General features: G+C 45.3%; 1 long non-coding RNA gene and 1 pseudogene across 1 annotated transcript in view; both read left to right on the forward strand.

Moving 5' to 3' along the window:
* Positions 1 to 8,306, forward strand: part of LOC144138334 (serine/threonine-protein phosphatase 4 regulatory subunit 3-like) — a 32,398-nt pseudogene extending 24,092 nt beyond the window's left edge.
* LOC144172476 (uncharacterized) overlaps positions 1 to 26,444 on the forward strand; it is an 86,295-nt gene extending 59,851 nt beyond the window's left edge. Inside the window, exon 3 of the long non-coding RNA XR_013323021.1 lies at positions 25,979 to 26,444. This is a non-coding gene — a long non-coding RNA (uncharacterized LOC144172476). The remainder of the gene's footprint in view (positions 1 to 25,978) is intronic.
* Positions 26,445 to 27,296: the final 852 nt, after the last annotated feature.

The following is a 27,296-nucleotide window of genomic DNA, read 5'->3' on the forward strand; positions in this document are numbered from 1 at the left end:
ATGCTGCGCATTAGACATTTCTCAGAATTTATGCAATTTTTTTAAGCTGCTTCGTTTCATTCGCGCTTCCGTTATTAGCGAGTTATTATTGTACGCGGAAGCGCAAGGTCGCGGTTCAGCATTTTCAACATTTTAAGGCAGTTAATCAATATCATAGCCCTTGGGCATGAACGCGCCCTTGTGCATCGAAAGTTTAGACCATATAAAACAATGCCACGAATAAATGGGTTGCAATGGCTGCAATTGCACTAACACATTTGTAATTTGTGCACTTCTGGAACATCTTCATGACCTCAGTTTTCATGCAGTGAGGTTTTACCTTCATAATCTCAGTGTTTTGCCACCTGATTTATCAGACCTCAATGCACATACCATGAAATAAAACAACTCCCTTTATTCATAATGCCTTGTTACAAGCAAAGCTGTAAAGCACGTATCTCTATACCTTAAACCTATCCGGATCTTGAAGCGATAGTCTACTCATACAAGCTTGGGACACAAACAGAGAACTGAGTTGGGTATGTAAATGTTAAGTATTTTGTCATTCTCGAATTCATAAACATGCACAAGTGTGAGGTGAAAATTACATAATTATGACACCATGTTGAAGGAACGATGTTTTCTTTTTATTTGTTATCTAAAATATAAAAATGAACACAAAAGACTTACACTGAATAGCAAATACAAATATTAGCAGATTGCACTTATGGAACACACAAATAACAATCTTTTTTTTGGGGAAGAGCAAATAACGACTTCTGTCAAGATAAAATTATTGTTTTCATTTATGGAATTTTCAGCAGCTTGCTGCTTGAAAAACAGGGAGGAAACTCGTCTTTTTTGCAGGCTAATGACTGTATAACGCCCGAAGTTTGGCCTAAAGCTGACTAAAGAGAAAACACAAGTTTGGTTCATTCAAAAGATTGCCTCGTTAGAATCATACTGACACCACTTTTAACGTAAACTTCGCTCAAATTAGCCCATTAATTAGGAAAAAAGGGAATGGCCATGCGACCCACTAGCTCATTTCCCGCAACAGAACCTATGATGTCACACGAGACAGCTCTGCGATTGGCGGAGGGCGGCAAAAGCAAACGAAAATTAGGCAGTGTATAAGCCTGCCGAACGAGCTATTTGCCTTAAATTCTTTTTAAAGCCGTAAGAATGGTGGTAAGTGTAAGTTACGACAGCACATGTAAACATAGAAGTACCGCTGCGTACTGCTGTTGTTGGTACTGCGCGCACTATTCTTGTTTAGCTGCACAGGACTGCGGGGCTTTGGGGTTGTCTCAGACGACACTGGCCGATTGATTGACGCGATGGTGTCTTACGTGAACATATTTGTCGAGCGAGCAGTACGTTTCACGAAACGATTTTCTCCCAGAACGAAAAAAAAAGGCAGAAAACGACACGCCACGGTATGGTGGCGCCATCTAGGTTCACTAACGTAAACATACGCACGAATACCTCGATACCAACTATGCCGTACAGGGTGGAGACACCCTTTGAACGGTCCCGTGCCTCTGCAATTGGGTCAACGTGCTCAGCGCGTTGTTCGTTTCATTTCCCACGTGACCCAGCAACGCGAAACAAATCAGTTGATTCAAACTTCGCCAGTTAACCGCGTTGCGGCGATACTTTTAGCGCGATTTTGATACAATGACTTGCTTCGGCGGTGAGCGAGCGATCCAAAATGGCGGCCCTAGCGTGTATGTGTCTCTACCCTGTACGGCGGATCGCGGATCAAGGGATCCTAGGCTGCAGAACGGTCTGTGATGTCATTGCAGCTACGAGAACACACGATTTAGCGGGAAAATCAAACTTTTAGCATAACTGTGTAATTTATCAGTGAATAAAGCAGCCTTTGCATTCGAACAAGCGCTGGGGGCACTACAAAACACGAAATCTTTCGAATAACACGAACTTGTATTTTGTCTTCATGGCTTAATGTAATATATTACCAAACAAAGAAAAAGTACATTCTCCGGGCTTCAGTTATGGTTCAGGTACACCACTTCCGATGATGTAGATGGCCTTTGTAGAATCGCCCCAAGCAATCTTTGGCCTGGGAGCTGTTGCTTCTGGAATTTCGTCGCACTGGAATGGAAACAGCGTTGTAAACATTTCTAAAACGTTGAGTCACGGGTAGCAATCTGTTGTGTTGGCACTGCGTGAAGAAAAAAACGGCAGGTGAAAAAGTGACCAGGTACAAAAGTGTGGCTTTATTTATTGGCGGTAAAAGAGCATAGCCTGAAGGTGAGCAGCAGAAGTATCACGAACGCATTAGGAGATATGTGAAAATATCATAAATCAGGCAAGTGCATCGGTGTAGTTTAGGCAATTGTTTCTTTCTTACAGCTTGTAGATTCAAACGCTCACCAAAAGGACGTTTTCTTCATATACATAGGAAGGCCGAGCGCTTTTTCAGCGCAAAGGCGTGCGAGAAAACGTTGCCATAATTTTATTTCACGGAGACACGTCAATTGCACGTCAAAAAGAAACTCTGTTCGCTGTTACTAGCACTTATTACTGCACGCTGATGCTGAACATTATTGATTTGTATTAGTTATCCCATAGAAGGCGGCAAGCGGAAACACGGAAACGTTATGACACTAGAATGAGAATAGACACTGTAATATTATTTGAGCTTTAAATTATGTAGGGCATAGATGAACTTTTTGAACGCTTGAAAGCCCGTTTACGACTTCTTTATTGTAATGTGTTTACCCACGTATGCGCAAAATCCTTCCATGCGCAAAAATGTGGAGCAAAAATGTGCTAGCGTGGGTAAACACATTACAATAAAGAAGGCGTAAACGGGCTTTCAAGCGTTCAAAAAGTTCATCTATGCACTACATAATTTCAGCTCAAATAATATTAGAGTCTATTCTCATTCTAGTATCATAACGTTTCCGTGTTTCCGCTTGCCGCCTTCTATGGGATAACTAAAACAAATCAATAATGTTCAGCATCAACGTGCAGTAATAAGCTAGTGCTAGTCCCATTACATGTATGGCCTAGCTTAGTTTGAAGACAAGTTCAGTCATTCCTCGGAACGAATACTCTGTACCCGATTGAGCCAGTATATGTTCAGCATACCGTCCGCAACTGTTGAAGGGATCGCTTGCCATGTCAAAATGTTTTTCTCATTAATTGCCGATTTTTGCAAAATTGACTGGTTCATCATTATCATCAGCCATTCCAAGTCATCGCAGTACTAAGACCTCGCCCAATGTCGTACATCCGCCTGTATATTCCGTCACCCTAACGGGTTCCTCGCTACGAAACTTCATTATCTCATATCGCTTCATCCTGAATTCTGCCTATGTCAAATTCTTGTACCCTTATTCGCTAGAAATATTACTTGAGCGTTCTATTTGTTTCCCACCATTTGCAGCGCATACCCCGTACCTGGTTGCAATTATCTGTAGTTTGCTCTGAATTTATGTTGCGGAATTTCTGTCCCTAAGGGTGATACTGAACGCGTTTTTTTTTTTTTTTTTCAGGGTTATTGGAGATTTAGGATTTCTTTACCCGTCAAATTACGCCACGTTTACGCTTTACAAGTAAGTACTGAAAGTGCACTTTTACCCGCCGCGGTGGCTCAGTGGCTAAGGCGTTGCGCTGCTGAGCACGAGGTCGCGGGTTCGATTCCCGGCCGCGGCGGCCGCTTTTCTGATGGAGGCGAAAAGCAAAAACGCCCGTGTGTACGAGATTTCGGCGCACGTTAAAGATCCCCAGGTGGTCGAAATTAATCCGGAGCCCTCCACTACGGCGCGCCTCATCGCCTGCGTTGCGTCGGTGCGTTAAACCCTACAATCAATCAAAGTGCACTTTGGTTTCACACGTTTCTTTTGAGTGCAGGGTTGAGCTGCTTGTCCTGATTTCCGACTCTTTCCCGGATGCCCTCCCGCCCACGTGAATTCTTCACCCTAAGTGGCTTGGGTATCCACTAGTCCCTTGTGATATATAATTTCACTTAGGTATCTTCTTTTCCCAGCATTTTATTACATATTACGTTACTAAGTCAGATTGCAAAGGTGTTTCTGGGCATTCTTGGTGTCACGAGCTTCGCGGTTTCGAAAGTTTCGGCAAACGCACTGCTCGCATCGCAGAATAAAGTGCATGGCAGAGAGCAATTCGTATCGCACAAAGCAATTACTGTGGCGGACAAAACACGCCTGCACGAAAATGAAGCAGCAACAAAGTCGGGGAACTTCCAGAAGCAGCCCGTAAAACGAGAGGACCAAGGCGAAGGGGCGCGCGACAAAGGACGAGCGTCGCGAGGCGATCCAGAAGGAAGCAGAAGCAGCAGCTTGCAAAGGCCGGGTGAAAACCCGGCCGCGTGAGGCTCAGCAGCGAAGATTGCGAAAAGATGGGGCAAACAGGGCGATTGCGAGTAATCAGTTTTGCATTCATTAAATTCCTTGCTAGGACTGGCGACGCGCGTAAATAGTTTACGGGAACTTTTAATAATGGTACCAGCGCTCCTCGCCGCCAGCAGCGCGTTCTTCTTTCTTGCCAAGCACGCTGGCCGGCCGCGCGAGGTGCCCTGCCCTCGCGGCAGAGCGGCCCTCATTTTGGAGGAGTGTTTTTAGAAGGGAGCCGTCGTGCATCCCGCCTGGAAGCGGCGGGGTTTCAATTTCTGCTTCATGCTGGCTGAGCGGCCCTGCGCCCATTTTAATTACCTCCGGTTAATTACCATATCCGTTAAATTGCGAAGAATGAACTTTGACAGCCCGCTTTACTACGCGCGTGCATCGGTCGTGTGTTTTATGTCGATTTCTTTCCTACCTCTCAAAACGCAGGAGCCTATCCCCATGTCCCGGTTGGGTGTGTGCGTGTTTGTGTGAGCCCTTCCAGCGTCAGTGAAAAAAAAAACAAAAACGCACGCCTGTTTAACAAAGCACTTCTTGTGGTACATGATGACTAGTTAAGCAACGAGCTGGGGTCGACTCGTGTTTCGCTTTTCGTTATCGCTGATCGTGGAAATACGAATAGTCCTAAAGTAGATTGCCCCAACGAGGTAGCGTGCTATGTTGTGAAGGCTACTTTCTTTTTTCCTTTTATGAGTACTGGAATAATGCAATCTCGCAACCACTACCGCACACATAGATCACGTGTCGAGTCGCAGATATTACTCCACTAATGCGTGGTTCAGCGTTGCTACGGTAGTGTTTAGCCTCATTTAGAGAAAAGCGAAACGAAGAGGACGAGGGAGGGATGGATAGTTGATGCGGTATACGTGCAAGTATGTGTTAATGGGCACATTGCCAAGGGCAGGGTACATCGCTGTTCGGCCATATCGCAGGACACCTGAAATGACACGCAGTGTCTGCCAGCGGTCACATCAAACGCATGGTTCGGATGCTGCATGCGGTTTATGTGAGTCCGTCTTGACAACTGTGTCCCGGTAAACAAAACGCTCACAAGGGCAATCTTTTTGCTCATAAAAGCGGAGTTTCTTGCCAACAATATCTGTGTTGACTAAGCTTGCAATAAACTTTTAACGTAATCCAGCAACTACAGAAATGTCCGTTGTCTGCAAAGTGCAAGGATTGATTCCCTCAATAGTACTCTTTATTTCCACGTATCGGGTGTTTTTATGTAGTGCAGAATCAATTTCAACCATGATCATATCGGTTTCGCTGTGTGCTTACGAATATTGACGGGTACTGCAACAGAAGGTATGTCTCACAATAATTATCCTGAATAGCTGTGATTTTCTACTTACAGTTAAATGTTTCGGTTTCCCCTGTGGTTCCCGCGATGAAACACCGACACTGTTTAAAGTGTGAACCGGCCGCTGTGGTTATGTATATGGCCCGATGTAAAACTTCAGCGTTAACGTCACTTGATTGCGCAGCGTTAAACAAGAACATTTTCTGACCTTAGTTGAAGCCGTATGTAACATCCTCAGCTTAAAAATTTGCAGGTTAATACCTCGTTGCTAGTGATAAAGTGGGCTGAAACCTGTTTGCAGTCGGGGCATTGAAAATTATGTTGCCGGTTTATTTCGGCAACAATTCCTAGGCGATGAGAATCGAGAAATGAACGCCGTTTTCTAAAAGGTTTGAAGGCGCTACGTGCTTAACTTAAACAAACAATTAGAAAAAACGAGCAAGAGCTAATTGGATTTGAACTCGGCTTTAGATCAGCACCCAGAAGCGGAACCTCTACACCACGAGTCCAGAAGAGCCAGTTCGCTTTAACACAGGATCGAAAACACGTAGATGTATGCTCAAGCTTCACCCTACATGGCGCAATGTGTCACTTGCATTTATGGGATACGGGAGGTGAATGCGCGACCGGGATTCAACCCGCGCAATCATGCTCAGTACCCTTACACCTTGGCCACTGCGCTACGCTGCGGGTCTGGACGAAACCGGTCACGAAATCGTTTGGCCTGCTCCTTCAACACTGATGTACTGAGCTACCGGCATCCTATAGGCTGTGGTGTGCTCGCATTATGCTTGCAAACTGGCGTTCACGTAACGTTAATGCTTTATTCTAGTAGAACAACGGCATAGTCGACCCATCCATTGCCTTCCAACACCATTCCGGATTTACAAACTCCACTCCCGACCCCCCCTCCTCCACTTAATTATCGCGCGATTGCCACCATTCCATTGCGTTACAGATCTCTGAAAGCATGGATCGACTTTTTCTTTCAACTTATCACTAGAACTCTCCAAACGTGGTTATAATTTCTGGGGAAAGGGTGCAGCACTTTGGACTGCTCTTAGGTGAATCGTGTTTTACTTGTGTATGTGTGCAATCCAATGCAAAACAGCTTCGCTGGGTAATCCGCAGCCAAATGAATGGTTTGACCCCCCCCCCTCCATTTATCTGCAAACAGGTGCACTTTGTATGCCCCTAACTCACAGCGTAACTATCAGCATTCTAAAGACACAGTGATTCTAGCCCCAATGGCGGCTGTAGCCAGGATAGGTATAACGCACAGAATTTACAAAAATTAGTTTGCATAACAAATAACAAAAAGCCGAACAAAAAAGAGCGCTGCATATAATTTAATACGACACTTTTGATGCCGGCGTCTCCAAATCTGTAGATATTCCTTTGGCGACTGCCTCTACTACCGCGGAAAGCATGTCTCGCCTTGTTTATGCAAGCTGCGGTTAGAAAGGACCCAAGGTTTATTGCAAGTACCTATAAACAGCCTATTTTACATTTTCACAGACGCAAAAGGCCCACTGTAGAAAGTTTTTTCTTCAAGTTACTATTCAGTTTAGGTATTTTTGAATCATTGTAAATTGCTATAGGCAGATCAAGACAGCCTCCATCGACATCCTCTCCTACTTAGTGGACTACATCGTCCATGGGGCTCGAGTACGCACCCCAGCAGTCCAAAGTGCCGGACGACGATCAACTCCTGATCAACATCATCACTGACCAAATGGTGTGCGATCCAGATCAGGCCTCGGAGGGGCAGTGAGGCTTCCGGGCATCTTGTGGTTACTGCTGGATCCAGAGAACACGCTTTCTTTGGACACTAAGTCTGAGTTCCTCAACTTCTTTTACAAGCACTGCATACACGGAGTAGTCGCTCCAGTACTTGCCAACACAACCGGTGAAGCGCCCAGCCAAGAAACGAGCCAGACAGCCTAGCTGCTAGACCTGATTGTGGGGCAACTGTCCTCGGGGCACCACTCGTACCACACAAAGATCTCCAAGCTGCACAAGGAGCTGCTCTGGAGGTTTCTCGTGCTCATGCGCTCCAAGTTCACCTTCTTGGTGACGTGTGCCCTGCGCTTCATGTAGCTGATGGTAGGACTCAAGGACGACTTCTACAACAACTACATCGTCAACGGGAACCTCACTTGGCCGTTGGTGGAGGCTTTCTGGAAAAACAACTGCTGTCAGAACCTCCTCGACTCGGCCGGGATCAAGATGCCCCAGTTTACCCGGGTGGACGACGTCAAGTCGCTGTGCCAGCACGCGGTGGAGCAGTACGGCAAAGTGCTGGACGAGGTGGAGTACGTACAGACATTCAAGTCTCCGCGGCGCTGCTGTGAGCAGCACCACGAGCGTTTCCGCAGCGGCCCTGGCCCGTTCAAAGGCAACATCCTGCGCGTAGCAGGAGTTGGAGGCGCCGGTGGCGGGTAGGTGCAAAGGGCGACCACGGGCCCCACCGTCGGACGGGGCCGCTTGGGCCCGCGTCGTGCTGTCGGCGGGAGCTCCGCCAGCTTGAGGAGGGCGAGGATATGTGGTTCAATGAAGAGGCGGAATGGGAGACGAAGCTGGAGGGCCCGCTTGGGGCCGTAGCGCCAGTGCCGACCAGTTAGCACGCAGCCGGTCACGTACCCGATCCTTTACCTCTTTTCTTCTCAGGGGCGCCACCACATGGTAACTTTCCCGCAAGTGGAAACTTGTTCAATTGCGCTTGGAAGCGCTCATCGGGCCAATATTTTAGTCCAAGTTTAATTGCTTAAAGAGCTAGCTAATGTCATTACACTACTTATTAGAAGGAACTTGACAAACATTTATATTGGAACGTTGCAAAGCAAAAACGCGACAACGTTAAGAAAAGGGCCAGCCGCCGAGGCTCTTCCCGTTCTCATGATGACGATTCAGGTAATACTGCCTGCGTGGCCAATTATTTTTCTAGAAAAAAAGGAGAGCGCTCAATATACTGGAAATATCCGTAAGAAACATCCCCGCGCTCAAAGGCAGCGTTTGCCTGCGATTCCTATTGGAATGAAATGCATGGCTTAACTCCTTAACTGCCGTCATCATAAATGTGGCAGAGCCCCGATTTGGATGCAGATTAACGTTGGAACTGGGTACAGTTCCAGGCAGGTGGGGATGCATCGCATAACCAGTTGTAGAAGAAAAAAAAAAAAGAGAGAGAGAGAGAGAGAGAGAGAGAGAGAGAGAGAGAGAGAGAGAGAGAGAGAGAGAGAGAGAGAGAGAGAGAGAGAGAGAGAGAGAGAGAGAGAGAGAGAGAGAACCTTTCTTGTGGCAGGAATTCCCTACGTCAAATGAGGGAGTGAGAGTAGAAGGTGGGGTGTTTGGGGCTTGGGGCATCTTGCAGGCGAGCAGTTCAAACAGAAAAAGGTGGGATCCTTGAGGACGCGAGAGAGGTGTGGGTGGGGTCAGCAGAGCAGGCTCACGGCTCTAAACTGCTCGCGCTAGACCATTTTTTAGAGAAAAGTGCAATTAACGCCCGCATGGGGGGTTCCAATATATGAGGGTAGATGTATATGCAGGACGTATTTGGAGGATGCTTGAAGGTTCTGTAGCGCGGGAATTTCGGACAGTGCCGAATTAGGTGGTGGAGATTGGCGGGTGTGAGGCAGGCGCAAAAGGGACATCGAGGGGGAAGCGATGCAGTGTACCATTTACGAAGGTCTCTGGGGTAAAGCTATAGCATTGACAAAATATTTGTTTAGGAAAATTTCGGCTGACCTTTAGAACGGGGGCAGAGCGGACAAAAAGCCGGTTGTCGATAGGGCCTTAAGCGGTATTTTTTTTCTTTTTTGCATTGTAGAAGCTGTATGGCTGGAGGTAATGACTCAGAAGGTGAAGGAGCCAAGTCGGGTCGCAGCGGAGGCCTAAAGGTTATACACTGCCGTGCCGCCGAGTGGGGTGCCTGGTTCCCCACTGACGACTCCTCGTGACCAGGCGACCAGTCGATGCGACAATGAATGCCGCTATATTTTAGGATGGAGGTCTGACGAAGGATTTTGTTAGCGGTGGTATTGGTTGACGTGGGACTTCGGAGAATCTTTAGGGCTTCGAATGAGTCCGTCAGGGTGTGTATCTGGGAGCGGACGGTGGAGTGGAAGTGGAGCATGAGGAAATCTAAGGCCTGAATGATGACATGGAGTTCCTTTTCCAGGATGGTGCGCATGGAGTAATAAGGGTTCGTTTGCCTTGGATGGAGGTGACTTGTGAGATTAGGTAAAGAATAGAATAGAACAGAATAGGACTTTATTTCACATCAGTTGCATGATGTAGGAGACCTGCGGAAAAAGCTGAAAGAAGTCAGCTTGACAAGGCCGCAGGCCCCCTTCATTGGCATGATACATAAAATTCGTGATGGCATGATATATAAAATTGGCATGCATGGGCATGATACATAAAAAAGGCAGGATACAAAACCAAAGCATTAAAACAGCCCTTTTTTCGAAATGAAAAAAAAAAAAAACACGAAAGATCACTGTACAATCAGTGTAAGGCACGCTGCCTAGCACTAAATGATAACTACGACATTTCTTTGATTACATGTCTGCGCCTGATAGTGCGCGCACACAAAATTAGCATATTGACACATAAAAAAAAGTTAACACAATGTACAAACTAACACCACTATAGCCGAACGTGACGAATTAGCCAATAACAAATTGAGACAGGCAAAAAAAGGCATGTACTAGATTTTGAAATTGTCTCGCAATGCCATAAAACTAATGTTCTGGAGCTTGACGTTTATAGCATCCAAACTGTTTAATAGCCGAGGTAGCCGGTTTTTTAACATTTGTAGACCGCATGTAGTTCTAGAAGTCGTGATTTTCTATGGCTCAAAATGACGCGTCTTATATGTTTCTACATTTTTTTCCAGTTTAGCTATTTTCTGAATGAAACCACCACCGCGTTTACTTTCTTTTTTAAATACCTTGCAAAGTCGATGGTCGTAACATTTCGTGGCTGGGACAATATTGTATTTTGTGAATAAGTCGCTTGTATGAAGGTGCATCGGTACATTTTCAACAGCTCGTAAAAACTTTTTTTGTAGAGTGAGTAGTCTGTCTACGCCCATACCAAGTGACAGTAGTTGAGTCTAGAAGAGAAAAGGCTATTGTAAATCAACATCAGAATATGGCAGGGAATACATGGTGGTTGCGAGAGACTATGCCTACTAATTGAGATAACTTTTTTGAAATGAAGTCGATGTGGGCATCCCACGACATGGTTTCTTGAAAAATAACGCCGAGAATCTTAAAGCTAGGTACAAATTAAACAGGAGTCGACCGCAGTGAAATTTGAGTTTGTGCAACTATGTTTTTGTTTTTAGTATGAAATATGACTGCTTTCGTTTTCTGAACGTTTATTCTTAAGCTATTTTTGTGGGTCCATTCGTCAAGTTTCATTAGTGCTTCATTTGCTGCAGCTATTAACTCATCGCTTGATTGCCCGGAAAAGAAAATACTTGTATCATCAGCATAATTTATAAATAGAGCCGACGGGGTATTACTGTAAACATCGTTCACGTACATATTAAAAAGAAAAGGGCCTAGGATGCTACCTTGTGGCACGCCATGTGAAACCTGAAGTGCATCGGAGAGACAGTCATCTATGGCTACAATTTGAGTACGATGTTTTAGGTAGTATTCCATAAGAGCACCGGCTTTTCCCCGAATCTCATTATGTTCTAGCTTCCTAATCAGCAGCTCATGGTTGATAGTGTCGAAAGCCTTCGAGAGGCCCAATACTAACTTTTAATCTTCCAGTTGGCTTAAAATATGTTCTTTCTGTGTTAAGAGCGCAAGTTCAGTACTGAACCCCTTGCGAAAACCGAACTGGAAGTCAGATAACAACTTATGTTTATGTTTATGCCTATGCAAATCCAGTCAGTAATCAGCGTTCGGTACGAACTCTTTCCTTTCCCGTCCGCCCCTGCTTACTGCGCTCAACGACAGCCATAAATTGCTCTTTTAATGGTGAGAGCCATCATTAGTATGAAAATGCAGCTTTCAGTCCATTATTCCTCCGTTTGTTGCAAGAGGCACTGTTGGCGCTGCCTCACCGAAGGGGATCAGAGGAAGAAAGCTTCGATCGTGCCTTGTTGCAGCGCGCGCATGCGCCCTTCGCGTGTTCATTACAACAGATTTAACTCAGACTGCAAGGTGATATGTTGAGGCGATGAATTTGAACAACAGACGCTACAACAAAGTGCAGCGCGCCTCGCCTCTGGAACGTGTACCGTAAAATGGCTGCCGCGAGACTAGCGGACATACACAGTCGAAGTCGCAAGTAACAGCGAGGCGTAGCGCTGTTGAAACACCCACTAAATGCGCCACTCGCTTGGAGAGTGTTCGCGTAGCGGTGCATCGTCCCTTCTCAACAGCACAAAAGAAGAACTCGAGGTTCTCCGTTCCGCTGGTTATGCACCTAGTTCTGCGTTACACTTGCACTCGTCGTTTGGATTTGAATTGTTTGTAATGGTTTCGCGAACAGCCCTTCATATCATTCGCCCAAAAATAGCTCTTCGTTGGTATTCGTTGGTATTTTAGCTTACTGCATCCCACAGCAGTTCCGTATGACAAGGGGCTCCATCGGCTCTCGCCATTGCATCTCTATCAGGCATACCTCGGCAAAGTTGGCGCGGCTCACTCAAACTCACTCACAATTTTTTTTTTCGAATCACCACTCACTCAAACTCAGACTCAATGCTGAGCAGCACATCTGCGCTCACTCAAACTCAAACTCACATTGAGCTCAAAACTCAGAACTCACTCGGACTCAAAACTCAAAATGTACTCAGAACTCAAAATGTACTCAAACTCAAAATGTAATCAAAACTCAAAATGTACTCAAACTCAAAATGTACTCAAACTCAATTTGGACTCAAAACTCAAAACGTACTCAAACTCAAAGTGTACTCAAACTCAAAATGGACTCAAAACTCAAAATGTACTCAAACTCAAAATGAACTCAAAACTCAAAATGGACTCAAAACTCAAAATGTACTCAAACTCAAAATGAACTCAAAACTCAAAATGGACTCAAAACTCAAAATGTACTCAAACTCAAAGTGCACTCAATACTCAAAATGTACTCAAACCTCAAAATGTACTCAAACTCAAAATGGACTCAAAACTCAAAATGGACTCAGAACTCAAAATGGGCTGAGAACTCAAAATGAATTCAGAACTCACATGGCCTCACAGAGATTGAGACAGTCAGAGAGTGAGAGTGAGAGTTTGAGAGTGTGAGATTGAGATTGTGAGAGTGAGAGTGTGAGTGTGAGTGAGAGTGTGAGTGAGAGTGTGAGTTAGAGTGAGAGTGTGAGTGTGACTGAGTGAGAGTTAGAGTGAGAGTGTGAGTGTGAGTGTGAGTGTGAGTGAGAGTGAGAGTGAGGGTGAGAGTGAGAGTGGGAGTGAGAGTGAGAGTGGGAGTGGGAGTGGGTGTGAGAGTGAGTGTTAGTGTGAGTGTGTGTGAGTGTGAGTGAGAGTGAGAGTGAGAGTGTGATTGTGAGTGAGAGTGAGAGTGTGATTGTGAGTGAGAGTGAGAGTGTGAGTGAGAGTGTGAGTGTGAGTGTGAGTGAGAGTGTGAGTGAGTGAGAGTGTGAGTGAGAGTGAGAGAGTGTGAGAGTGAGAGTGAGAGTGTGAGTGTGAGTGAGAGTGCGAGTGCGAGTGAGAGTGAGAGTGAGAGTGAGAGTGTGAGTGTGAGTGTGAGTGAGAGTGTGAGTGTGAGTGTGAGTGAGAGTGAGAGTGCGAGTGCGAGTGAGAGTGAGAGTGAGAGTGAGAGTGAGAGTGAGAGTGTGAGTGTGAGTGTGAGTGAGAGTGTGAGTGTGAGTGAGTGTGAGTGAGAGTGAGAGTGTGAGTGTGAGTGAGAGTGAGAGTGAGAGTGTGAGTGTGAGTGTGGCTGAGTGAGAGTGAGAGTGAGAGTGTGAGTGTGAATGTGAGTGTGAGTGAGAGTGTGAGTGTGAGTGTGAGTGAGAGTGAGAGTGAGAGTGTGAGTGTGAGTGTGAGTGTGAGTGAGAGTGAGAGTGAGAGTGTGAGTGAGAGTGAGAGTGTGAGTGTGAGTGATAGTGTGAGTGAGAGAGTGAGAGTGTGAGTGAGAGTGTGTACCTTTTGCTGTATACCTTTTGCGATACCCTCATAATTATAACCAGAAAGCATTTTCATATTTGTCCCACGTGACCCCCTCGACGAGACCTTTAATTTGATACCCCACACACCCTAGCAGGGTCATATGGAATTCATACCAGTCAAACTAACCATGACTCATGACTGTAACCAGGACGCATTATTTAGGTGTCCGACATGATTCCCCTAACTGGAACCTTCAATTTGAAGCCCCACATGCTTCAGCGGCCTCACCTTGAATTTAACCCCATCTATGACTCATAATGACCATCTCATGATTCGAACTACGAAGCCTTTTTTTATTTGTACCACGTGATTCCCCTCTTCAAGACCGTAAATTTGATACCCTACACTCCCTAGCGGGGTCACTTCGAATTTTACCCCAATATAAGACTCGCCATGACAATCTAATGGTTATAACCAGGAAGCATTTTTGTATTTCTCCCACGTGATTCGGCTCATCAAGACCATTGATTTGATACCCATCACATCCTAGCGGAATCAATTTGAATGTTAAACCAATCAATGACTAACCATGACTATCTCATGATATAGCCCTACCACATTTTTCTCCCACGTGATTTTCCTTGTCGGAACCTTCAATTTGATACCCCGGACACCCAGTGGCATCATTGTGAATTTTAACCTAATTTATGACCCATTTTGACTATGTCATGATAATAATCAGGAAGCACGTGATTACCCTCATCGAGACCTTTAATTTGATACGCCCTAGTGTCATGAACCTGAATTTTAACCGAATCTTTGATTTACCATGACTACGTCATGATATATCCATATCTCATGTTCGTGCCGAATGATTCCCACATCGAGACCTTGAATTTGATTCCCCACATGCCCTCGCAGCGTCATTTTGAATTTTAACCCAATCTATGACTCATTATGACTGCCTGATGACTACAATCAGGAAGCATTTTTTTATTTACCCCGCGTGATTCCGTTAATCCGGACCTTTCATTTGATACCTTACACGCCTTAGCCTCATCAGTTTCACTTTTCACCCAATCTAATGTGGTCATTATTCTGTCTTAAGGGGCGCTGCCCAGTCAATTCAGCTAATTCATTTGAAACAGTAGAAAGGACAGCCCCCGCCCCCATTTCCCCCCGGCTCTCACCTCTTCCTTTGTGACCCCTAGTATATCAAGCCGTTAACAGTAGCAGGCGAACAACCAGCACGCCAGCGCCGCCGTGTGCTTTCCCACCACCCTTTCCCACGCTCTTAGTGGATCCGTCAGGAGGAAAAGTTAAGACAACCCTTTTTTATGACCTCACCAGTCAATTATCACTCACGCGCCCAGCCGCGAAAATTAGGTATACAGCAAGTGCTTATGGCCATAAAAATTCAACAAGAAACTAAAAAAAAAATCAGACACCACCTCCCTCCCAACCGATCATGCAGATCGCGATTGGTGCCATACCCGCAGGTAACTTGAATTCCGAGCCCACAGTGACGCATGAAACTTAACAGCCAACCATAGCTGCCTGCTAGGCTACTCATATGTACTCAAACTCCAAATGGACTTAAAACTCCTATTTACTCAGAACTCAAAATGTACTCAAAACTCAATATGTAATCAAACTCAAAATGTGCTCAAACTCAAAATGTACTCAGAACTCAAAATGGACTCAAACTCAAAATGTACTCAGAACTCAAAATGGACTCAAACTCAAAATGGACTCAAACTCAAAATGTACTCAGAACTCAAAATGAGCTCAAACTCAAATTGTACTCAGAACTCAAAATGAACTCAAACTCAAAATGGACTCAAACTCAAAATGTACTCAGAACTCAAAATGGACTCAAACTCAAAGTGTACTCAGAACTCAAAATGGACTCAAACTCAAATTGTACTCAGAACTCAAAATGGACTCAAACTCAAAATGTACTCAGAACTCAAAATGGACTCAAACTCAAAATGTACTCAGAACTCAAAATGGACTCAAACTCAAAATGTACTCAGAACTCAAAATGGACTCAAACTCAATCGGACTCAAACTCAGTCGTGATCACTCGGCTCAAACTCACTCAAGCTCAAACTCACCATGCCACACTAGCCTCGCGCTCACTCAAACTCAAACTCACGCGTGAGTTTGAGTCCAAATGAGTCTGAGTGAGTGGACTCATGAGTGAGTTTGCCGACCTCTGCTATCAGGTGACAGAGCATGAGTACAGAAATTTTTATAATAAAATATGATCGGTGCCTTCGTCCGGGTAAAAATGTGTCCGGACATGCGTACATACGCCGCGACGTACTGTAGTTACTATCATAACGCGTTCCTCACTAAAGGGATAACCGGAGAGGGGGATCACGATCCAGCTCCTAATAGATAGTGAATGGAGGTTCGCCTTACTCCTCAGGTCAGTATTGAGTCAAATAGTAAGTGGAATTGCGATTGCCTCTTAGAGATAGACCATTGGGCTAGTTTTGTTTCAGCTAGACAGAGTATCTTATCCTCATATGCTATCGTCCCTTTCTACCAAGCCCTCGCGCAGTGTAGCAGGTGTAGGTTTGAATATAGCCCTAACGTTGTACTGTTACTCCTGTTACTTCAAGCGCCATTCCCGCACGACCCCACAGCTCAAGAGATGCGTGGTTGTACTCCCTGTTAGTCACTGCCTGCGTCGAAGACACACGCACTCCCTTTCATTGTATCCTACGATCCTGCCTATTGATTCTAAAGGGGAATAAACTCCAACTTATTCATTTATTTGCAAAAACTTATGGACGTATTAAATTAAAGTTATATCTACGTAGTTCCATATAAACACTACTCCCTATAGTTCAAAGCTGTCCTGAGTATTATGTTGACCGTACCTCCCAGCTATACTTAGCACCCTCCGCATTCCTTCAGGTGCTTGTATCAACTTTTAATTGTATCACCAGAAGGTAAATAACTTTGCCTTTGCTAAATGATGTTTATTTATAATTTTTAATATTTGTGTATTTATAACTATTTACTGATAATTTATTATTTATAGAGTTTTATTTATTCTGCCCGAGCAAATACATCCGAAAAGAAAGCCATTCTTTAAATCAGACGGTGACAGAAAAATACCCGCGAATGGCGTATGCTCGAACATTATGCTTATTTTTACAGCCACTCTCCTTGTATAGCTTACCAAAGCAAATATCTTCAAATATCTCCCTACCCAGCATATGGTCAAGCTCAAAGGGGCAACACATGACAAAAAACTGCAAAACCAATTATATTAGGTTGAATCCTGCGCCCCCCCCCCCCCCAAAAAAAAAAAAGAAAAGCCCATCTCCTCTGAGTTGAACAGGATATCACTGCAGCCAGTCTGGAATTTCAGGCTAAGTTTATTGAATATTTATGTCACTCTCAATATTTGCTTTTTTGCAGCGGAATCATATTTGTTTTTTGTTGTTGTGGTGTTGTGTTCTTTTTATAAGGTGATGAAACAAATTTATTCTGTTGAATTGTCGCCACCCTTCCCTTCTAATGCTTTTAGACAGCGCATCATCATCACCATTATCATCAGCCTGCTCAGGTGCACGGCAGTGCGAAGGCCTCTCTGACTGACCTCCAACGCTTCTGTCGTGCGCTACTCAAGTCCACAGATCACCCCCGAAGTTCCGGAATTCATCCCTCCATCTGGTTAATTGCCTTCCCCTTCTATTCCCATGTCTTGGTATTCACTCTGTTACCCTGATTGTCCACCGGTTGTCGGTTCGTCTCACTACATGGACAGCCGGAGGCCATTTATTTTTCTTTATTAGAACTATGATATCTTCAACTCTCGTTTGTTCTCTGATCTAGGTAGCTCGTTTCATGTCCTTGAGTGTTACTCCTGACATTATGTGTTCCGTGGACAGTTGAGCCGACCTAAGTTTGCTCTCTAGTTGTTTAGTAAAGCACCAAGCTTCAGCTCCGTATGTGAATACCGGCAGCACGCACTGGTTGTAGATTTTTCTTTTGAGTGACACAGGTAGCCTACTTTTCATCACTTGGCAGTGCTTGCCGAGTGCTCCCCAACCCATGCCTATTCTGTCCCGGATTTCTCTCTCGTGGTTGGGGTCAACACTAACCATCTCTCCGAGATAGTTACATTCTATAACTTCTTCTAGCGTTTCATTTCCTAAGTAGAAGAATACGTTCTTGGCATGATTATGACTAATTAATTTAGATTTATTCATATTTATTTTAACCCCACGGCCGTGCTTTCTGATTGTAGTTCTTCAAGCATTGTTTGCATGTGTTCTGCAGTCTCACTCAGCAAGACTATGTCGTCTGAAAATTTCAAACGGCTCAAATATTCCCCGTTTATCTTTAATCCTATGTTTTCCCAGTCAAGCTTTCTAAATACCCCCCTCCAGACATGCTATGAATAGTTTTGGAGAGGTGGTATCGCCCTCGCTTACTCCTTTTCGGATCGGAAATTTATCGCTTTGCTTGTGGGGGATTAGCCTGCCCGTGCATCCCTTATATATGTCCTCTAGAAGTCTTTTGTATGATTCCTTTATTCCCTGGTGATGTAGTGCTTCTAAAACGGCTGCGGTGAGTACGGAATCAAACGCTTTCTCGTAATCTATAAATGCCATGTAAATGGGTTTAGTGTACTCTGGGTATTTTTCAATCACTTGGTTGACGACATGGATGTGGTCATGGTTGAGTACCCTTTCCTAAACCCAGACTGCTCTCTGAGTTTATGGGAGTCCAGGCTGTCACCTATGCGGCTAACTATAACTTTCGTAAACTTGTAAGCTTGTAAACAACTGAGAATATACGCTGACGGGTGTGTAATTCTTAAAGTCCTTGGGTTCTCCCTTCTTATTAATCATAATAATGCTATGGGCTATTTTTCAGTGTTCAAGCATTCCGGAAATAGTACAGCAAGCTTTTCCAGTACAATATATCTTCCCACCTTCAAAAGATCTATGGTTATACCGTCGTCACCTGCAGCTTTTCCTATTTTCACGCCTGTGGGAGACTGTGCAACTTTTTCTTTAGTTACTAGTGGGACATCCCAAGTTGAGCTAGTATTCTCATAGTTTTCCCCTGGTCTGACGTCGCTGGAATACAGCCTGATGTAGAATCGTTCTGCTACCTTAATTATCTTGTCCAACTTGTGCGTAATGTTTTCCTGCTCACCTCTGGGTGCATACATTCTGTCTTTGCCGATGGCTAGTTTTCTCTTAGTTGCTTTCAAGCTTACCCCTACTTGCAGCGTTTCCTCGATCCCTGCCATGTTGTATGCACGAACGTCGTTTGTTTTACTCCTGTTGATTAGTTTCAACAGCTCGGCTAATTCAATCCGATCCGTTCTGCTCGTTCAAAAGCGATAATTTGTTTCGAAGAGTTAGTTAAGGCTCCTGCGATCTAGCTGTTACTGATTCCATGCGGTGTTTTTCAGCTTTTACGAGTTTCCTTCTTTCTCTTCTGAGATTCAGCCTTAGCTTGCGTCTAACCATCTTGAGATCACTGCTGCAAATTTTACTTAGCACCTCTACGTCTTGCGCGATACCCAGGTTGTCACTTCGAATGAAGTTAGTTTTGCTTTTTGTTGTACCAATTGACGGGACTTTTCGATATCCTTTTCCTTTTCTTTCGTTTATAGAAGAATGTGTTCATCAACCTCAGGTTATTTTCTCTGCAAATCCCACCAGTGTATTTACTCGACGGTTGTGATTGTCTATTCCGAAGTTTCCCACTGAACTTTCTCCCATTTGCTTCCTACCGATATTTGCGTTGAAGTCTCCCATCACAATCGTGAACTACGTTGTTGCCTTCTTCATTTGCTGATTCGACGCCTTCGTAGAGGCTATCTACGGCTTCGTCATCATAGCTGGTTATTGACGCATAGGTCTGCACTATCTTTAACCTTTATCGCTTGTTTAGCATGATAACAACAGCCGCAACTCTCTCGCTAATGCTGAAAAAGTCCTCCACGTTTCCTGCTATTTCTCTATGGAATAAAAATCCCACCCTCTGTTTTGTCTTCTCTTGCGGTCCTCCGTAACACAGAATATGTCCGCTAGTGAGCTCCATGAAGCCTTCTCCTGTCCTTATAGCTTCGCTTAACCCTATAATATCCCTCTTAATGTCCGAGAGCTCCTCTAGTAGTACAGCTAAGCTTCCCTCGCTGGACAGACTGCGTGCGTTGAACGTTGCCATGGTCAAGTTCCAATGGGGGCCTGTCTGGACCCAGAGATTCTTAGTCCCCTCTGCTGTGTCGCTGTTCTGACCGCCGCCGTGGACATGAGCTCTACAACTACTGGGGACTGAGATCCGAGAGTTGAGTTGGTGAGTCATAGGAGGTGGCGGCCATCAACTACACCAGGGTGACCCGACCCTTCTCTGGTGAGGGAGTGCTGTTTGTGGCCCTAAGAGCCTCCCTAGTATGGCTGAACGTTCCTAGTGTAGCCCCTTAGGTATCCGGGATGATGGTTACTTCCGGAGCAGGCAGCACTCCATATCTGCATGGGTAGGTCATACAGAGCCAGACGAAAAATAGCGAGAGAGCGAGAGAAGTTTCCCGTCGACGACGTTGTCGCTAACGCCTGTAGTGATTCTGAGCCAGTGTCTGTCGGTTTCACTTATTACACGCGGGGTTTTGAAGGAGTAAGCTGACACACTGGCTTACTGATGAGATTCCGTGACGTCTGGCGGTTGGAAAGGCAAACTACTGCCATGCTCAAGTGGCCATGCTTCGCCATGCTTCGAAAAAAAAAAATGGCTAGTTGGATTGATTGATTGATTATGGGGTTTAACGCGCCGACGCAACGCAGGCGATGAGGCGCGCCGTAGTGGAGGGCTCCGGATTAATTTTGACCACCTGGGGAACTTTAACGTGCGCCGAAATCTCGTACACACGGGCGTTTTTGCTTTTCGCCTCCATCAGAAAAGCGGCCGCCGCGGCCGGGAATCGAACCCGCGACCTCGTGCTCAGCAGCGCAACACCCTAGCCACTGAGCCACCGCGGCGGGTTTGGCTAGTTGGAAGCTCAGCTGGCAAAAGTGAAGCTGGCCAAGAGAAGCTGAGCTTCTCAGCTGACGTTCAGCTGGCGCAGCTCCCTAACTTACTTACAAGACAGCGCGCTATCCTGTAAATAGTTTAAAATCAATCACTCCTCCACCTAACGACAACGATGGTTGGACGCGAAGCATGCCCGTGAGGTATTTATTCGTTGTCTTCTAAGCTTGGACTTCTACTCACAGATGGTTTGGACTTTGACTGGTTGAGCTTTGACTTCGACTCGCACGCAGTTTGAACTTTTGACAGCAGCCGCTTTGACTTTGACCCTTCGCCGTTTGATTTTGCACGAAGAAAGCATGGCGTTAAACTATCGTCGTCGTTAGACTGAGGGGTGCATGATTTTTCTGTCTAATTTTGCACGTCCATGCACCGTTCTCCAAATCCAAACTTCTTCGACCGTTTCGGAACGGTGCAGTCGGATAGACGTAGGCTTCATAACGTGAGGGAACCAGGTTACATTCAGACTACGGGAAGCGTTTTTTCTTTCACTTCCCTCACGATCATCATGAATGTCAGAAAAAGTTGGCTTTCCGGCCGTGCGGTTTGACGGCGACATTTGGAACCATCAATTTAAAAGAGAACGTGTTCCCCATATTTCGAGCATTTTTAGTTTTTTTCAATGCTGTGGCGACCAGCTACATTGTTTTCCATATCCCACATTTCAGTCGTGACTCGGACAGCAAACGAAACGGTGCCAATTTAATTAGCGCGGGGAATCTTCTCCCCCATAAAAACACACAAGGACCCATTGTCATGAGATGGACGCATGGTAGGGAGAAATGAGGACTGATACGCATTAGCCACTTGGAGGGAATGAACAACAGCGCGGGTGGGCCTTGCCTTGGAGCGTCGGGTATCCATGTGGAAGAACTAACGCGCTTTGTCTCTGGAGGCTGTCGCTCTTGGCGACGCGGACAAAAACGAAGTTGCGGAAGTACGCCAGGAAATCGGCGGCGATTTTCCCAACGAACGTCGCTTGCCATTTCCGCAATGAGACGCGCCATCTGCGACTGTGCGCAACGACATGTCTTACGTCGGGCACATAATTTCCGGTTCGAGATCAGCTTGCCGCTAGACCTGTACATAAACTTAGAGTTAAATGAATCAGAATACACAGCTATGTTACAATCGAATATATAGTAAATTGTTCTACTTTCCTTTCGTACACGGTCAACTTGCACACGCACAACCACATGACGTTTTTTACCCCTGTGAGGAAACCCCGTGGTAGAATCACTCAATAACCGCCTACGCCCCTGGACACTCCTGTTTTGTTGTGGAACAATGTGGTGCCCCACACATCTCCGTTTTAATGTATGCTATGCCGTAATGAAACTCCAATAGGCTCTTTACCTGACCTTTAAATACGAACCTATGTATGCCTTCTGACCACATGCGAGACATTTTCACGCTACAGCCTCCCCAGGAATACCTACATCTTTGGGGACACCGGCATTGAAAGTCTCGTATTCCATGACGCGCAGAGCTGTTTCTGTTACGCCTTTTTGTTAATTTTGTTATGGAGCCTAAATTTGTTGACAACGTCATCAAGCGGCATCCACAGAAATATGTAAACATACTGAGCTGCGCAAAGAAGAAGAAGAAGAAGAAGAAGAAGAAGAAGAAGAAGAAGAAGAAGAAGAAGAAGAAGAAGAAGAAGAAGAAGAAGAAGAAGAAGAAACACATTTATTGGCGAACACTTTCTTCGTGTTTCTTACTTCCAATTTTCATTAAATGGTGTTCGTTTTTACCTTTTTTTTATTTCTTCCTCTAATCTCCTTACTTTTATTTCTCTAGTCATCTACTGCTAATCCATCCTAATAGTTAAATATTTTTCTTTACCTACAAAAATTACATATTTTCTTTCGGTAAGGCGCCCATTTCCTGGCCAATCCCCCTGAGTGGGTACGTGCCATTTCACTGGAACCACCACTACCACCACCACTGGACACAAACCAACTATCCAATCAGTTGACGACGGTGGCCGCCGTTTTGGCGACGATCGCGGCCGCCCGGGCGACGGCACCGCAACGCCTCCTCCCTCTGCTCAGGCGTGGTTATTACTGTATACCGGCCTCTCCGGCATCCCCGCATCAAGTGCTGAACGGTGCCGAGGAACTGGTATGCAGTATAGTTGGGTGAAGGATGTATGGCTGGATGAATCACGTGAATTTGGCTCAGGTGTAATTTGGCCAAGACTACAAATGACGTCTGTAAACGACGTCATTTGTCGTCTTGCTGGATAGTGAGTTTGGTGTGTGCCGGGGGGACACGGTGAGAGAGGCGGTAATGGCGGTAATCTCTGGTTTCACTCTTTCTAGAGCCATGTGTGTGAATTCAAGTGACGTCGCACGTGGAACTGTTGTGGTGGTCGTTCAGAGCTTTTCTTTCCAACCACCTTCACAGCGTGTATTGAAGCGATTTTTTTTTCAAGTTTGTGAGCTTGTATCCTAGCGCCAGAGCTTCAGATTTTTTAAAAACCAAAGCCAGTCAATTGGCTGTACAATACTGCCATTGAAGACCTAGTTTTTTATTTGTTTCGGTCAATATTAACTTAACTTTTTACTTAACCTTAAAATAGTAAAAACGCATTTTTTTTTTCAGACGATTGGCCCGACCGCATACATAACCACCCCTTCAGGACCTGCTTACACACAGGAACCTAACCGCTAACTGTTTTCATTTGAAATTACCGTTTTACTAATTTTATAACCAGAAAACGCATAAAACGGGTTAACACGTGGTCGAGACCCTTGAAGACTCTAACTTTTTAGGCAAACACATGACCACTAAAACAAAAACACCGTTGTGTTAAGAAACAAGAATTACTTGCAGGCATATTAAATTTAAAAGAAAACCGGATATTTTAAGCAGAAAACTTGTAAACAAACTGGCAAAACATGGGATCTGCGATTGACTCTTACACTGGGAGGCTTATTAGGGAAAAAATAGTTGCACCACCCTAACCACAACCACGTCAAGAATAAAACTAGGCAATGGCGGCTAAAACCTGAAGTAATTTGGCTGAATTCGGGATTTTTTCTCGATATTATGCGGAACCCAAACTTCTAATTTGCCGGACCACAACAGGACAGCAAAATGAAGTTTTCCTCGAACGCTTGGTCTCACCATAATATAACCCTCCTGAAAGAACCGGAGTATCTTTCTGCACTTCTCGGCTAGTTTCATTGTTTTTTTTTTTTTCACAATACAGCGGTATCTCATTTCAAGCCGAAAATGCGAAATGCGTGTTTAACTCGTAGTCAAGACGTTGCAGCGCTTTAGCTGACTCGGCAAACGTGCATGGCCGAAAATAAGAGCGCCCGAGTGATAAGCTTCAATAGCGGCATGCAGTGACACCAAATTTTAATAGAAATTATGAGATTGTAGTCAGAAAGTTACGGGAAAATTACGTTCGACGCGGTGTCATCGCACTGCGCTAACTCTACTTTGAGGCCGAATATTGGAAAACTTGTGTTGTCATCATAATGGCAGACATGTACCGAATAAAAAATAAGGATATCTATTATTTTTCAAACATTGAGAAAATTTGGCACTTATCACATTTCGGAGATAAAGACGCATTCTCCGACATCACGTTCAGAAATAAATAATGAGCTTTTTCTACACACTTTTATGTACGGAAAGGCGCCCCCGAACCGCGCTCCGTCGCTTCCGTCATGCATGTGCTAGCGTGATAATGAGCGGCCAGCAAAGGTTGCTGCCTTGGTGAAGACGAAAAGAAGCCGAAGGCAGACTTAACTAGTTTGCTGCATGGCGCGACATGAGTGGAAGCAATGCAGGAACAATATTCTTCCGGGCGAGGTTACAGTACAGGACTCGATCAGAGCGACAGCGTGGATGCGCTGCTCCAAAAGGAATGAATTTTGCGCTCGGAGGCACCCCGTATTTACGCCCGATGTACTAACGGTCAAAAAGTTCTTCTAGTGCTTTCTGCACACGGCCCGAACATAGTACAGACCCTCACAACGCTCTTTCCATATTTCGTGAGGGGCCGGCAGCAGCGGCGCTTATTGAGCCTGAGAGCGGGGGGAGAGGAGATCTTGGATTCGGCGTCCACACCGCCGGGCAGATTTCAACTTGAACAGTTGGCTGTTGGTGCAACGGCTTGAGCCCCCGCCAACAAGGCGCCCACGCGGAACGCTCACGTAGTGGTAAGCTCTGCCACAAAGCAGTGACTGCAGCACTCCGCAACTTGCAGGACGCGCGAACACGGTATACAGCGGAGCGCATAATCGTAACACTCGCACCCTAAACTCAGGAAAGCAGCTTTGATTCCATTAATCAAATCTTTCTTGTTGGTTTTTTAATTTTTGATTGCACTCACACCTTTTTGTTTGAGAGCTGGTGGTGACAGGAAGCGTCTGTTTCCTTACATGCCTCGTGAAAAGAGGAAAGAGACCTTTGCTTCATGCTTCGTCAGAGTCTGAACATGACAGAGAACCTGCATGCGAATATTGAGCAATCTTCATAGCGCCACTGTTTTGTGTCGCCCTGATACAATGGTTCAATGCGTTGTGTTAATGAGCAAGAGTCTCCAGGTTCTATTACTTGTTTGAGTGGCGTCTTTTCTAGTGGAGTCGAAAAAAATAACAGTGCCTGAGTTTCGAATGTTAACGACCGTGGCCAGGGTCTTAAATAATCCGTAGTCTTGTACTCAGTGCACTTCACAGGCCACATTTGGCTTCACTTTATAAAGCGTTGATTTTGCTTCTATCTTTTTGCTTTTTGGGGTGTTTTTCTTTTTACCGATTTTTGTTATGGCTGCTGGAAACTTGAGTTCTTCTCATTTTTGCGTCCTGCCACGAATTACTTCGTTTGCAGACTCGTTCGAATAGCAAGGGGCCCTTAGCTTAAAAGCGCGCAATATTGCAAAGCTTCCTTTTCTAATCGTAGAATAGCACTCCGCTCGGTAGATTGCATAGGGCAGTTTCTGGCTTGCTTTTTTTCTCCCGCATTTTAAAACCCGTGTTTAAGTGCTTTCTTCACACAGCACCCGTTATTGCCTTCTGAGTCTTTTCTCTTTTTGTCATGAGGTCTCTGCTTGCCTGAAATGTCTTTGAATGCCTCTATAACACTTGTTTTGTTGCCCTATTTCTTTCTTGCAGGCGCGTGACGACATGCGCCCCTTGCTGAAAGCGACATAGAAGACAGTTGTCTCCTCTCAACGGACAAGTACCTCGTGCAAGTGGAGCACGCTGCGCTGTGTGGCCATGTGGCCGCCCTGGCCGCCCTGTGGCCGCCCTGGGTAGCCACATGTGGCCGCCATGTACCCGCCGCCATGGCTACTACATGTGGTAGCAGCCATGTGGCCGCCCTGGGTACCCGCAATAGCCCAATACTGGGCGCATCGACTTTGCAAGGAGTGCCTAACAAGCCTTCGAATTAAAGATTTTCCGACATTGAGAGGGAAGTATGGTTTACTTTTGTTTTGTATGTTGCTCACACAGTGTTTTATTTTTCTTTGTCGTGATTATTTTAGGTGGCCAAGAAGTACTATTTCTGGTCTCTCATCTTTACATTTGCTTTACGAATTGTGGGTCTAATGACGAAGAACCTACAACCCGGCTTCGTTTCTCAGCTGACCTCTTTTTGCTTTTATGCCTCAGTTTTAGCAGTTATAAGCTTTGTTTTGGTCTTTTTAAGAACCATGAAGACAAAATACAAGTTGGGTTTATTAGAAAGACTGCTTAGTCCCGATAACAATGATACCAATATCATCGCAATCTTCGAACAAATAACGGAGAGGTTGAAGAAAACGTGTGAAGCAGTCGCGACCCACTAGCCAATTTCCCGCAACTTTTCTATGACGTCACGGAACCTTGTTTGTGCGATTGGCGGCCGCCTAACTGACCTGTCGCGACGACACATGACTGGACGTCTGTAATAGGGCCTCTAGTGCCATTTGACCGCATCACTTGAATGCTAACGTGCAGTTAACGCACTGAAAATTATGCTTTATTGTTGGCCCGTATGACGTCATTCTTGCTAATAACACGTCACTGTGGCGCAAAATTCGAAATTTTTTAATACTTCTCGCTTTTTTTTCGTTAAAGGACATCTTTTGTGGCTGTAATGGATTGATTGATTGTAGGTTTAACGCGCCGACGCAACGCAGGCGATGAGGCGCACCGTAGTGGAGGGCTCCGGATTAATTTTGACCACCTGGGGATCTTTATCGTGCGCCGAAATCTCGTACACACGGGCGTTTTTGTTTTTCGCCTCCATCAGAAAAGCGGCCGCCGCGGCCGGGAATCGAACCCGCGACCTTGTGCTCAGCAGCGCAACGCGTGGCTGTAATGGAGCCGAGTGAGGTACTGAATTCTAGTTCTTTCAAATTAAACAAAGTTGTATTTTCTCTTCATGGCTCCTTTAACGACTGTGCCCCAACAGACATTGCTGGTTTGATGTTTTGCCTGTTTGCGA

This window comes from Haemaphysalis longicornis, unplaced genomic scaffold (assembly GCF_048455015.1).
Source record: "Haemaphysalis longicornis isolate Haplotype H1 unplaced genomic scaffold, Haemaphysalis longicornis Haplotype H1 scaffold_1, whole genome shotgun sequence".
Lineage (NCBI taxonomy): Eukaryota > Metazoa > Arthropoda > Arachnida > Ixodida > Ixodidae > Haemaphysalis > Haemaphysalis longicornis.